Source organism: Eucyclogobius newberryi, unplaced genomic scaffold, assembly GCF_026437365.1.
Source record: "Eucyclogobius newberryi isolate DKJ021-1_F unplaced genomic scaffold, fEucNew1.0.hap1 SCAF_6, whole genome shotgun sequence".
NCBI lineage: Eukaryota > Metazoa > Chordata > Actinopteri > Gobiiformes > Gobiidae > Eucyclogobius > Eucyclogobius newberryi.
Window position 1 is genome coordinate 5,087,469 of NW_027316278.1, and position 13,454 is coordinate 5,100,922.

General features: G+C 44.6%; 1 pseudogene; it reads left to right on the top strand.

Moving 5' to 3' along the window:
• The first annotated feature begins 3,464 nt into the window (after window positions 1-3,464).
• LOC140346810 (uncharacterized) lies at window positions 3,465-5,517 on the top strand (annotated as a pseudogene).
• The last annotated feature ends 7,937 nt before the right edge of the window (window positions 5,518-13,454 follow it).

Consider the following 13,454-nt stretch of genomic DNA (forward strand, 5'->3'; position numbering starts at 1 on the left):
TTTATAACAAACACTGTCATAAACATGTGCAATACTGTCATACTCACAATACTGTTATACTCACATGCAATAATGTCACATTCATGTGCATATAACTGATGAAAGTGTTTATTTTACATCATCATTAGTCTTATTTTGTCTTACGCTGTTTTTATTTTATTCTATCTTTATTTTTCCCTCCATTCCTTATTAAGAGATGAGAGGTTTTGTCTATAGGAAATTTTGTTTATAAGTTCTTCTATTAAGAGTGTTTTTTAAACTTTCTATAAGTTATCTGTCCTTTTCCTCTGGATCTACCTGCGTTGCAACAATGAAATTTCTCCATGTGTGGACAATAAAGGAATATCTTATCTTATGTGACGAGGAAAGAGTCGACTCAGCGAGAAGATCAATCCAGGTCGTTTTGTTTGATCAAACCAGGACCAGAGCCGGGACCAGGACCAAGACCAGGACCAGGACCAGGACCAGGACCAGAGCCGGGACCAGGACCAGGACCAAGACCAGAGCCGGGACCAGGACCAGAGCCAGGACCAGGACCAGGACCAGGACCAGAGCCGGGACCAGGACCAGGACCAGGACCAGGACCAGAGCCGGGACCAGGACCAGGACCAGGACCAGAGCCGGGACCAGGACCAGGACCAGGACCAGAGCCGGGACCAGGACCAGGACCAGGACCAGAGCCGGGACCAGGACCAGGACCAGGACCAGGACCAGAGCCGGGACCAGGACCAGGACCAGGACCAGAGCCGGGACCAGGACCAGGACCAGGACCAGAGCCGGGACCAGGACCAAGACCAGGACCAGGACCAGGACCAGGACCAGGACCAGGACCAGGACCAGAGCCGGGACCAGGACCAGGACCAGGACCAGGACCAGAGCCGGGACCAGGACCAGGACCAGGACCAGAGCCGGGACCAGGACCAGGACCAGGACCAGGACCGGGACCAGGACCAGAGCCGGGACCAGGACCAAGACCAGGACCAGGACCAGGACCAGGACCAGGACCAGGACCAGGACCAGAGCCGGGACCAGGACCAGGACCAAGACCAGAGCCGGGACCAGGACCAGAGCCAGGACTAGGACCAAGACCAAGACTAGGACCAGGACCAGGACCAGGACCAGGACCAGGACCAGGACCAGGACCAGGACCAGGACCGGGACCAGGACCAGAGCCGGGACCAGGACCAAGACCAGGACCAGGACCAGGACCAGGACCAGAGCCGGGACCAGGACCAGAGCCAGGACTAGGACCAAGACCAAGACCAAGACCAGGACCAAGACCAGGACCAGGACCAGGACCAGAGCCGGGACCAGGACCAGAGCCAGGACTAGGACCAAGACCAAGACCAGGACTAGGACCAAGACCAAGACCAGGACCAGGACCAGGACCAGGACCAGGACCAGGACCAGGACCAGGACCAGGACTAGGACTAGGACTAGGACTAGGACTAGGACCAGGACCAGGACCAGGACCAGGACCAGGACTAAGTAGGCCACAGAGGATGTGTCCTTAGGCCGGTCACAGTCTGTGGTTGGACTGCACACGCCCTCTGGTGGTGGAGCAGGAGATCACACTCTGTTTCCACAAAGTCTTTTTTTTATATTTGTCAAATTTCAAACATGAAACAAACACAAACAGAAATGAGGAAATAAAAATTAAAGGCACAATCCAAAGTGAACGTGACATTTGGTGCAAATGTGTATCAATGTGTACATTTTCTTATTAAGTTGAAAATATTTAGAAACAAAATACTACTACTGTTTCTACTGCTGTTACTATTAGTACTACTATTACTTGTATTAACATCAATACAATAAAACTACTGTTACTACAAAAATCCTTCTAAAAAATACTATTACTATTTCTACTCCTTATACTACATTTTTTTAAAAACAAAACATTAAATTACTTATTTTTAATTGATTGCATTTTTAGTCATCTATATGAATTATTGATAATTATTTGTGTTTATTTTGTTTACTTTACTTTGTTACAAATATAGATTATTATTATAATTAATATTATTATGATTAAACTGCATTGATTTGTGAAAAATAATATTAAAGATGATTTATTAATACTTTTTCTACTACATAAAAACCACCATCATCAGTTTAATCAGCTTCATTTAAATATTAGAATATTTCAAAGTGGCTGAAGGCAGTGATGTGGTAAATGGCTCAGATGCCCCTCCCACACGCTCAGATGCCCTCCCACACGCTCAGATGCCCCTCCCACACGCTCAGATGCCCCTCCCACACGCTCAGATGCCCCTCCCACACGCTCAGATGCCCCTCCCACACGCTCAGATGCCCCTCCCACACGCTCAGATGCCCTCCCACACGCTCAGATGCCCCTCCCACACGCTCAGATGCCCCTCCCACACGCTCAGATGCCCTCCCACACGCTCAGATGCCCCTCCCACACGCTCAGATGCCCCTCCCACACGCTCAGATGCCCCTCCCACACGCTCAGATGCCCCTCCCACACGCTCAGATGCCCTCCCACACGCTCAGATGCCCCTCCCACACGCTCAGATGCCCCTCCCACACGCTCAGATGCCCCTCCCACACGCTCAGATGCCCTCCCACACGCTCAGATGCCCCTCCCACACGCTCAGATGCCCCTCCCACACGCTCAGATGCCCCTCCCACACGCTCAGATGCCCCTCCCACACGCTCAGATGCCCCTCCCACACGCTCAGATGCCCTCCCACACGCTCAGATGCCCCTCCCACACGCTCAGATGCCCCTCCCACACGCTCAGATGCCCCTCCCACACGCTCAGATGCCCCTCCCACACGCTCAGATGCCCCTCCCACACGCTCAGATGCCCCTCCCACACGCTCAGATGCCCCTCCCACACGCTCAGATGCCCCTCCCACACGCTCAGATGCCCCTCCCACACGCTCAGATGCCCTCCCACACGCTCAGATGCCCCTCCCACACGCTCAGATGCCCTCCCACACGCTCAGATGCCCTCCCACATGCTCAGATGCCCCTCCCACACGCTCAGATGCCCCTCCCACACGCTCAGATGCCCCTCCCACACGCTCAGATGCCCCTCCCACACGCTCAGATGCCCCTCCCACACGCTCAGATGCCCCTCCCACACGCTCAGATGCCCCTCCCACACGCTCAGATGCCCCTCCCACACGCTCAGATGCCCCTCCCACACGCTCAGATGCCCCTCCCACACGCTCAGATGCCCTCCCACACGCTCAGATGCCCCTCCCACACGCTCAGATGCCCCTCCCACACGCTCAGATGCCCCTCCCACACGCAGCAGTCGGTTGTTCATTGACTCAAAACAACCGTCGCTCGTGCGTCACAGGATCAGCGTTTGTCAGAAAAACACAGATCGTTTGATCGTTTTACAGTCCAGACGCTTCACAACATGTTTTTACTCCTCTGGGTTTATGGGTCACAAGGTCACAAGGTCAGAAGAAACAGAAGATACAGAGATGAAGGTGATAAACATTTGTGTCTCGGAGTGAAACCCGTGTTTATCTAGAAGGAGTCGATCCAAACAAACTAAATAAAGACGTTAAAGTCTGACACCAAACGACATCGACCTTCAAAGCTGAAAGAACCTTTGACCTGGAGGAACAGGAACCTGGTTCTCTTTGGGAGGAGCGGAGCAGTGACGACCTCAGCAGCTGAGTCCATTTTAGGCCGAGCAGAGCTCCCTGTTTCCATGACAACGCTCAGTCTTTCTCCTGCACAAGAAACAAAACAGGTTTAAAAACCGGTTTGGTTCATGAAACTATTTGGCAGATGTCTTCAGAAACTGCCCCCGCTCAATCAGATAAAGCTCTTATTGTGAAAGAGCTGCAGCTTTAAAAGGAAGTTTAGAGGGAATCATCATCTCAGAGCTTTGTGAGTCCTTTTCTTCTGTTTCTACTGTGACTGAGATGATTCAAACGAGACGCGTCTGTGGAGAGTGTCACCAGTGGCTCCTGTGGCGGTTGAACTCATCAGCTCAGAGCCAGGGACCAACAGGGGGCAGCAGAGAGCACGGCAGAATCCAGACCGGAACCAGAAGTTTGTGTTTTTATTCATGGCGTCCATGCCTTCATCCTGGTTCTACCGCCGGGTCCTCTCACCGATGAAGACAAGGGTGAGTTAGAGATATTACAGAACACGTTGAGCGTTCGGGTCAGAGACTTCACCGTGGGCCTGTTCTTCGTGGAGTCTGTGAACTTCTCCAAACAAAGTAGCGTGGACCTGGAGGAGCTGTGTCAGAGCTGTGGAGGAGGAGCCTTGTGTCTGAACATCGGAGACCAGCAGCTGGTCCAGGAGGTGATGAAAACCGTGGACAAAGTGACACAAGGGGGCGCCAGAGCTTACACCCAGGACATGTTTATAAAAGCTCTGCTAGAACGAGCTCCAAAGCCTCTAGAGAAGTACTCGAGCTCGATGGGTTTGAGGATCGCTCTGATCGGAAAAAGTGGCAGTGGGAAAGATTTTGCTGCAAACATTATTCTGGGCGTGAAATGTTTCAAGCCAAAAGCTGCTCCTAAAAGAGCGAAGGCGATCTGCGAGGTGGTGAGTGGGACGGTGGAAGGACACGCTGTCACGATCGTGAACACGCCTCCTTTGTTCGAGAAGAGCTTCAGCAATGAAAAGCTCTCCACATGCGTCTCGCTATTGGCTCCAGGACCTCACGCCTTTTTACTGCTGCTGCCGATCGGGAACATCCACGAAGACGACCGCCATTCTCTGCAGCTGATCAAGAAGAGGCTCGGAGAAAAGGCCAAAGAGTTCGTCATGATCGTTTTCACCCGAGGAGACGAGCTGGAGAGTCAGTCTCTTCAGAACTACGTAGAAGAATGCGGTGGCTTTGTTAAAGACATGATCGAGGAATGCAAAGGCAGGTGCCACGTTTTAAACAATAAAGACGAAACAAATCACGCACAAGTTACAGAGTTACTGAAGAAGATTGAGAAAATGGCGCAGACGAACTGTGGATTCACTAAAGAGATGTTTGAAAGTGAAAGAAAAGAGATTCGGCGTGAAAAGTAGGTCAAAACACTCGAAAACCAACTCACCGAGAGCAATAAACGATTTGAGAAGGAGAAGGCGCTGAGAAAGAAGCAGCTCAAGGAAAAGGAGGAGCTCCACAAGCAGGAACGTCAAGAACGTAAGAAAGAGCAGGAGGAGGCGAAGAGACTCAGGCGGCAGGAGGAAGCGGCGCGTGCGGAGTGGAGGAGGAAAGTGGAGGAGGCGGAGAGGAGGGCAGGACAGGAGGCGGACCAGAGGGGGCGAGCGGAGAAACAGGTGGAGCAGCTGCGCAGAGAAACGGAGCGACGGCGGCAGGAGTGGGACAAGGAGAGGGCGGAGCTCCTGGGGAGCCGCTGTGAGGAGCTGAAGCAGGAGCTGGAGGTGCAGTCGCAGAGCTACATGCAGCTGCTGGAGAAGTACCTCCACAAACGCAAGAAGTGGAGCAGCATCCTGTTTGTGTCGCTGCTGTGCTCCATGTGTTTGGGCTTTTACCTTCTCCTGAGCCACAAGTGAAGACCGGGGTTTGGCAAAGGAGGCCCCAAGTGTCTGATGTCACAGGAGGATGGACCGTTTTAGCTCTAAAGATGGACAGTTTTAGCTCTAAAGATGGACAGTTTTAGCTCTAAAGATGGACAGTTTTAGCTCTAAAGATGGACAGTTTTAGCTCTAAAGATGGACAGTTTTAGCTCTAAAGATGGACAGTTTTAGCTCTAAAGATGGACAGTTTTAGCTCTAAAGATGGACAGTTTTAGCTCTAAAGATGGACAGTTTTAGCTCTAAAGATGGACAGTTTTAGCTCTAAAGATGGACAGTTTTAGCTCTAAAGATGGACAGTTTTAGCTCTAAAGATGGACAGTTTTAGCTCTAAAGATGGACAGTTTTAGCTCTAAAGATGGACAGTTTTAGCTCTAAAGATGGACAGTTTTAGCTCTAAAGATGGACAGTTTTAGCTCTAAAGATGGACAGTTTTAGCTCTAAAGATGGACAGTTTTAGCTCTAAAGATGGACAGTTTTAGCTCTAAAGATGGACAGTTTTAGCTCTAAAGATGGACAGTTTTAGCTCTAAAGATGGACAGTTTTAGCTCTAAAGATGGACAGTTTTAGCTCTAAAGATGGACAGTTTTAGCTCTAAAGATGGACAGTTTTAGCTCTAAAGATGGACAGTTTTAGCTCTAAAGATGGACAGTTTTAGCTCTAAAGATGGACAGTTTTAGCTCTAAAGATGGACAGTTTTAGCTCTAAAGATGGACAGTTTTAGCTCTAAAGATGGACAGTTTTAGCTCTAAAGATGGACAGTTTTAGCTCTAAAGATGGACAGTTTTAGCTCTAAAGATGGACAGTTTTAGCTCTAAAGATGGACAGTTTTAGCTCTAAAGATGGACAGTTTTAGCTCTGAGGTGGAGCTGCAGAATCCAGAGATGAAAAACTTTAGATACTTTTTTAGCCTTTTTGACACTTTATACTTCATAATATTGTAAAATAAGGATGAATCTGAGAGTTTATTTCATGTGTCAGAGATAATACTGTATTAATTATATAATTAACTGTAATGAAATAATGTGTAAGACAATGACCATTTATATTTGCTGTCCTCATTCTCTATAAACACTTTTTGTGTCTTTTTAAATCTTTTATATCAATACGTTTATGTTTTATATATATATATATATATATTTATGTTTAAATTGTGTAAATGTTCAGATTAAAGTTTCCAATTATGAAATAAAGGATCATGATCATATCTGAGTCAAACTTAAAGGTGTTCAGCGTTTAGCATGCTGGTCGCCATGGAGACAGCCAAGTTTAAAGCTGTACTGTGTACCGTGTTATATTAAAGGAGGGGCTTATGCTTTGGCCCCTCCTCTCTGTACACACAGAGCAGATTCCACTGTTGTATAAGAAAAGCACCATTTATTCAGTCTTATTCTGAAGTGTGTAAATGACAGTCACATGATTCAGAAGTGCAAACCCTGTGTGTCACCACAAGGGGGCGCTGCACACTGTGATTCTAGAGGAGATCGATGTAAGTGAATGTGCTGCGTGTTGTGTCTGTGTGTTTCTGCTTTGTGTGTGTTTGTGTCACAGAACATGAGACACCACACTCGCCCAAAACACTCTCATTATTATCTCATTATTATCTCATCATTATCTCATCATTATCTCATCATTATCTCATCATTATCTCATCATTATCTCAGTAAAAAGTACCCGCTGTCAAACGTCCTACAGTAAAGTACAGATACTGCTCTTGAATGCAGTAAAGTATCAGTAAAAAGTACCCGCTGTCAAACGTCCTGCAGTAAAGTACAGATACTGCTCTTGAATGCAGTAAAGTATCAGTAAAAAGTACCCGCTGTCAAACGTCCTGCAGTAAAGTACAGATACTGCTCTTGAATGCAGTAAAGTATCAGTAAAAAGTACACGCTGTCAAACGTCCTGCAGTAAAGTACAGATACTGCTCTTGAATGCAGTAAAGTATCAGTAAAAAGTACACGCTGTCAAACGTCCTGCAGTAAAGTACAGATACTTTTACTGCTGTAAACACCTTGCGTTCGTGGTGTCCCTCCGGAGAGTCCGATAAGAAGCTCGGGTTGACGTCCTCCAGGTCTGACCCGCTGGAGCTGACCGAGGTCACGCTCAGGGCGTCGCCGCTGTCGCCCCCGCTCTGGTACGGCCGGTACTGCGCCTGGTCGAAGGACTTGGAGTGGGACGAGGTGCCGCTGCAGCCCGCCTCCGTCAGCTGACGACTGCACCACAAACACGTACAACACACAAACACGTACAACACACACACACGAGCAACACACACACACGAGCAACACACACACACGAGCAACACACACACACAAGCAACACACACACACACACGAGCAACACACACACACAAACAACACACACACACACAAACAACACACACACACAAGCAACACACACACACACACAAACAACACACACAAGCAACACACACACACACACAAACAACACACACACACAAACAACACACACATCTCATTATTATCTCATTATTATCTCATTATTATCTCATTATTATCTCATTATTATCTCATCATCATCTCATCATCATCTCATCATCATCTCATTATTATCTCATCATTATCTCATCATTATCTCATCATTATCTCATTATTATCTCATCATCATCATCATCATCTCATCATCATGTCATTATTATCTCATAATTATCTCATTATTATCTCATTATTATCTCATCATCATCTCATCATCATCTCATCATCATCTCATCATCATCGCATTATTATCTCATTATTATCTCATCATTATCTCATCATTATCTCATCATTATCTCATTATTATCTCATCATCATCATCATCATCTCATCATCATGTCATTATTATCTCATCATTATCTCATTATTATCTCATCATTATCTCATCATTATCTCATCATTATCTCATCATTATCTCATTATTATCTCATTATTATCTCATCATCATCTCATCATCATCTCATCATTATCTCATCATTATCTCATTATTATCTCATTATCATCTCATTATCATCTCATCATCATCTCATCATTATCTCATCATTATCTCATTATTATCTCATTATTATCTCATTATCTCATCATTATCTCATTATTATCTCATCATTATCTCATTATTATCTCATCATTATCTCATCATTATCTCATTATTATCTCATCATCATCTCATCATCATCTCATAATCATGTCATAATCATGTCATTATTATCTCATCATTATCTCATCATTATCTCATCATTATCTCATCATTATCTCATCATTATCTCATTATCATCTCATTATCATCTCATCATTATCTCATTATTATCTCATTATTATCTCATCATTATCTCATTATTATCTCATTATTATCTCATCATTATCTCATCATTATCTCATCATTATCTCATCATTATCTCATTATTATCTCATTATTATCTCATTATTATCTCATTATTATCTCATCATTATCTCATTATTATCTCATTATTATCTCATCATTATCTCATTATTATCTCATTATTATCTCATTATTATCTCATCATTATCTCATTATTATCTCATCATTATCTCATCATTATCTCATTATTATCTCATTATTATCTCATTATTATCTCATTATTATCTCATCATTATCTCATTATTATCTCATCATTATCTCATCATTATCTGATCATTATTGTCTGTCAGATGAAGCTTTAGTTTGCGGCAGGAAAAAAAACACATTTTTGCTCATTTTTCTCTCTCTACATAAAACGTTTCATGTGTCCAATCAGCTCCACGTGTTCTTCTCCCACAGAGACATGCCCCTCCCACAGAGACATGCTCCTCCCACAGAGACACGCTCCTCCCACAGAGACATGCTCCTCCCACAGAGACACGCTCCTCCCACAGAGACACGCTCCTCCCACAGAGACATGCCCCTCCCACAGAGACATGCTCCTCCCACAGAGACACGCTCCTCCCACAGAGACACGCTCCTCCCACAGAGACATGCCCCTCCCACAGAGACACAGAGACATGCCCCTCCCACAGAGACACAGAGACATGCCCCTCCCACAGAGACACAGAGACATGCCCCTCCCACAGAGACATGCCCCTCCCACAGAGACATGCGCCTCCCACAGAGACACGCTCCTCCCACAGAGACACGCTCCTCCCACAGAGACACGCCCCTCCCACAAAGACACGCTCCTCCCACAGAGACACGCTCCTCCCACAGAGACACGCACCTCCCACAGAGACACGCCCCTCCCACAGAGACACGCTCCTTCCACAGAGACATGCTCCTCCCACTGAGACAGAGACATGCTCCTCCCACAGAGACATGCTCCTCCCACAGAGACATGCCCCTCCCACAGAGACACAGAGACATGCCCCTCCCACAGAGACACAGAGACATGCCCCTCCCACAGAGACACAAAGACACGCTCCTCCCACAGAGACACGCTCCTCCCACAGACACAGAGACACGCCCCTCCCACAGAGACATGGTCAGAAGATACAGAGTTGAAGGTGATAAACATTGACTCAAAACAACCGTCGCTCGTGTGTCACAGGATCAACGTTTGTCAGAAAAATACTGATCGTTTTACAGTCCAGACGCTTCACATGTTTTTACTCCTCTGGGTTTATGGGTCAGAAGGTCACAAGGTCAGAAGAAACAGAAGATACAGAGATGAAGGTGATAAACATTTGTGTCTCGGAGTGAAACCCGTGTTTATCTAGAAGGAGTCGATCCAAACAAACTAAATAAAGACGTTAAAGTCTGACACCAAACGACATCGACCTTCAAAGCTGAAAGAACCTTTGACCTGGAGGAACAGGACTATTATAGATACTCAGTTATTATAAACAATAAATGACAACCTTCAACGGGAATAACATCTAAATTATATCAATGTATAAACAATTTGGACAAATAATAAATATAATTAAAGCCGCATGTGGCGATAAAGGCCCTCGCCCCCTTGCGACCGCCGGGTACTTGCCACGCCTCTAATCCCCGCCCACATCACCTCTTCCTCACAAACAGCACAAACTTTTACACTACTTCATGGAACATTTTCAGGGCCGTGTGTGTATATATATTATTATATATATATATATATATATATATATATGCCATTTTTAAATTCATATATTATGAATTTAAAAACGGCAATGAGCCCCGAAGTATCGCGAGATTTTGTAGCGCTCCCGCAAGAGTTCCCGTGGGAGCGCTACCAAATCTCACGATACTTTGCACCAAGGAAGCAACAGGAAGACAAAATAAAGAGGAGGAACTACAAAAATGGAGTGGGACTACAAAATGACCAGGGCTACAATAGCATAGCGTGAAGCTAACAGCAGCACCCATGGGAATGAATGGTTAGCAGCTAATGTCGAGCTAATGCTAAACTATTAAATGAATGGAGCACAGCTAGCGCTGGATTAGCATTTAGTACATAAACACTCAAAAGCTATAAAAACTCAAGCTAGTCACATAATTTTGTCAAATTGTGCCTGGTCTCAGATTACCGCCTTATACATATTTTCAGTTGTCTACGATAAATAAATAATTTTTAATGAATTTTTAAAAATAAAATATGGAGAGGGCGCTAGAGAGCCATTTTATTAGCTAGCCTCCACATTTGCATATCATTGCGTTCAGCTTGGAAAAATACACGAACGCTTTATTAAAATCTTCCCCCTCAAAAAATGACTATGAAACATAAATTTTTTGAAAAAAATACCAAAAATTGCGATTTTGTTTTTTTTCACAATGACTATACCCAATGGCTTATCAACTTCAAATTCATAACATTCCATTGTTATTGGGTTTTGTGTTGTGTGGCCAAATTTGAAGTGTTTTCAATGAAAACTGTAGGAGGAGACGCCAAATGTACGACGAGGTGCACTTTTGTCATTGCCGTGTATGATTCAATATGGCCGGCTCCCTGTGTAATTTAGGGCGGGGTCATAATATAATTTTTTACATGTCTTCACATGGTCTATTTTTTGGAGTGACCGTCATATTTTTACGATTTTTTGAAATTGTAGGTGGCGCTAGTGAGTCATTTTGCGTAATTTATATTTGTAGACACCAAAAAAATATATATTTCACCGGTCCTGAATTTTTGGTCGAAAAAAAATGACTTTTCGTTAACGTTCAGGGGGTCAAAATTGGGGTCGTTTCGGCCAGAAAAAATAAGAATGGAAACTTTTTTTATGCCCATTTTTTTACAGCTATAAAACCTCAAGCTAGAGTCATGTAATCTTGTAAAATTGTGCTTGGTCACAAACTAAACCCGTATGATTTTTTTCAGCTGTCTACGACAAATAGATGGTTTCCAAAAACACGTTACCCTTTGTGGCAAGGTGTGTTTTTTATTTATTTTTTATTTAGTTAATTCATTTTATTGTATTTCTGTTTCTGTCATTTCTTTGTGATTTGAATGCATTTTTCCTGCTGTGAAGCACTTTGATTTGCCCTGTGTATGAAATGTGCTCGACAAATAAACTTGCCTTGCCTTTTATGAATTTTTAAAAAGCTAATTTGGAGAGGGCACTAGAGAGCCATTTTATTAGCTAGCCACTACATTTGCATATCATTGCGTTCATCTTTGAAATCTATTACGATTTTATTTAAAATTCATGATGACCACACCATAAAACGTATCAGCTTCGGATTTAAAACACTTCTTTGCTCAAGGGTTTTGTGTGCCCAGTGGGGTACCAGGTGTGCCCAGTGGGGTACCAGGTGTGCCCAGTGGGGTACCAGGTGTGCCCAGTGGGGTACCAGGTGTGCCCAGTGGGGTACCAGAACGAAGGATTAACTGGATGGCGAGCTGAGACCAGCCTGGACCCAGAACCAGAACTGAACACTGAACATTACAAAACTACACACTTTCCAACATGAGCCACCTGCGGTGTGGTAGGGGCTGATTCAGCCGTCCACTCAGTCACAGCGCTATATTTTTGGACAATACAAGAACTCGGTTGCTTCTTTTATGGACATTTGTACTATTTTCATTGAGATGTGCAAGTGTTACTATGATACATTTTTTTGGCGTCAGGCTCCCATTGGCCCCGTGTTATTTCATTTTTGAGGTGGCGCTACTGAGCCGTCTTTCAATATTTTTTCACGAAACCTTCACTAAAAATTAGAACTCACGGAGTTCTAATTTTCGATACAACTCATGAGCATATCCGTCTTTATTTAGTACTCGATTTTTGCGTTTTTCGAGCCCCCGGATCCAATTATAACAAGTCCCTCGCCGGGACGATACTCGTCCTTCGGCTCAGGCCTAATGAAACAAATGGGAAGAAGAAGAGGCAGGTCTTGTTTTGACGGATGAAAAGTGGGAACATGTGTCCATCCCAGAGGAGGAGGAGCTTAAAGTCACATGTTTGGAGGGAATTCAGTTGGAAAAGTGTGTCAATTTTGTTCATAACTCTGTGTCAAAGTGTTCATTATTCACAAGGAAAATACTGTTTTTTTTTTACATTTCTCTTTGAACTTTAGAACTTTGTACTTGGGCCTCAAAACTGCTGCCATGGACACTGTAAATGGATCCTTCAGGAATGTACTTCTGGAATGTACTTTTGGAATGTACTTTTGGAATGTACTTCTGGAATGTACTTCTGGAATGTACTTTTGGAATGTACTTTTGGAATGTACTTCTGGAATGTACTTTTGGAGGGAGGGAAAAAGATCCTCACAAAGAAAATGGCCGGCACAAACATGACCAACACTCAAAGGACTGGACTGAGAGAGGAACAGACATGAGGCAAATGGAAAAAAGTACATTCAGACTAAACTTCAAAATGGACAAATTTGATCAACTTTGGACCAAACTGGACTTCTATTTTAATTTAAAATGTGCCGCGATTGTGTTTCTTTTCAGTTTAATTCCTTTTTGTACTTTCAAAGACCCCAAACACACAAACACAGTCCGG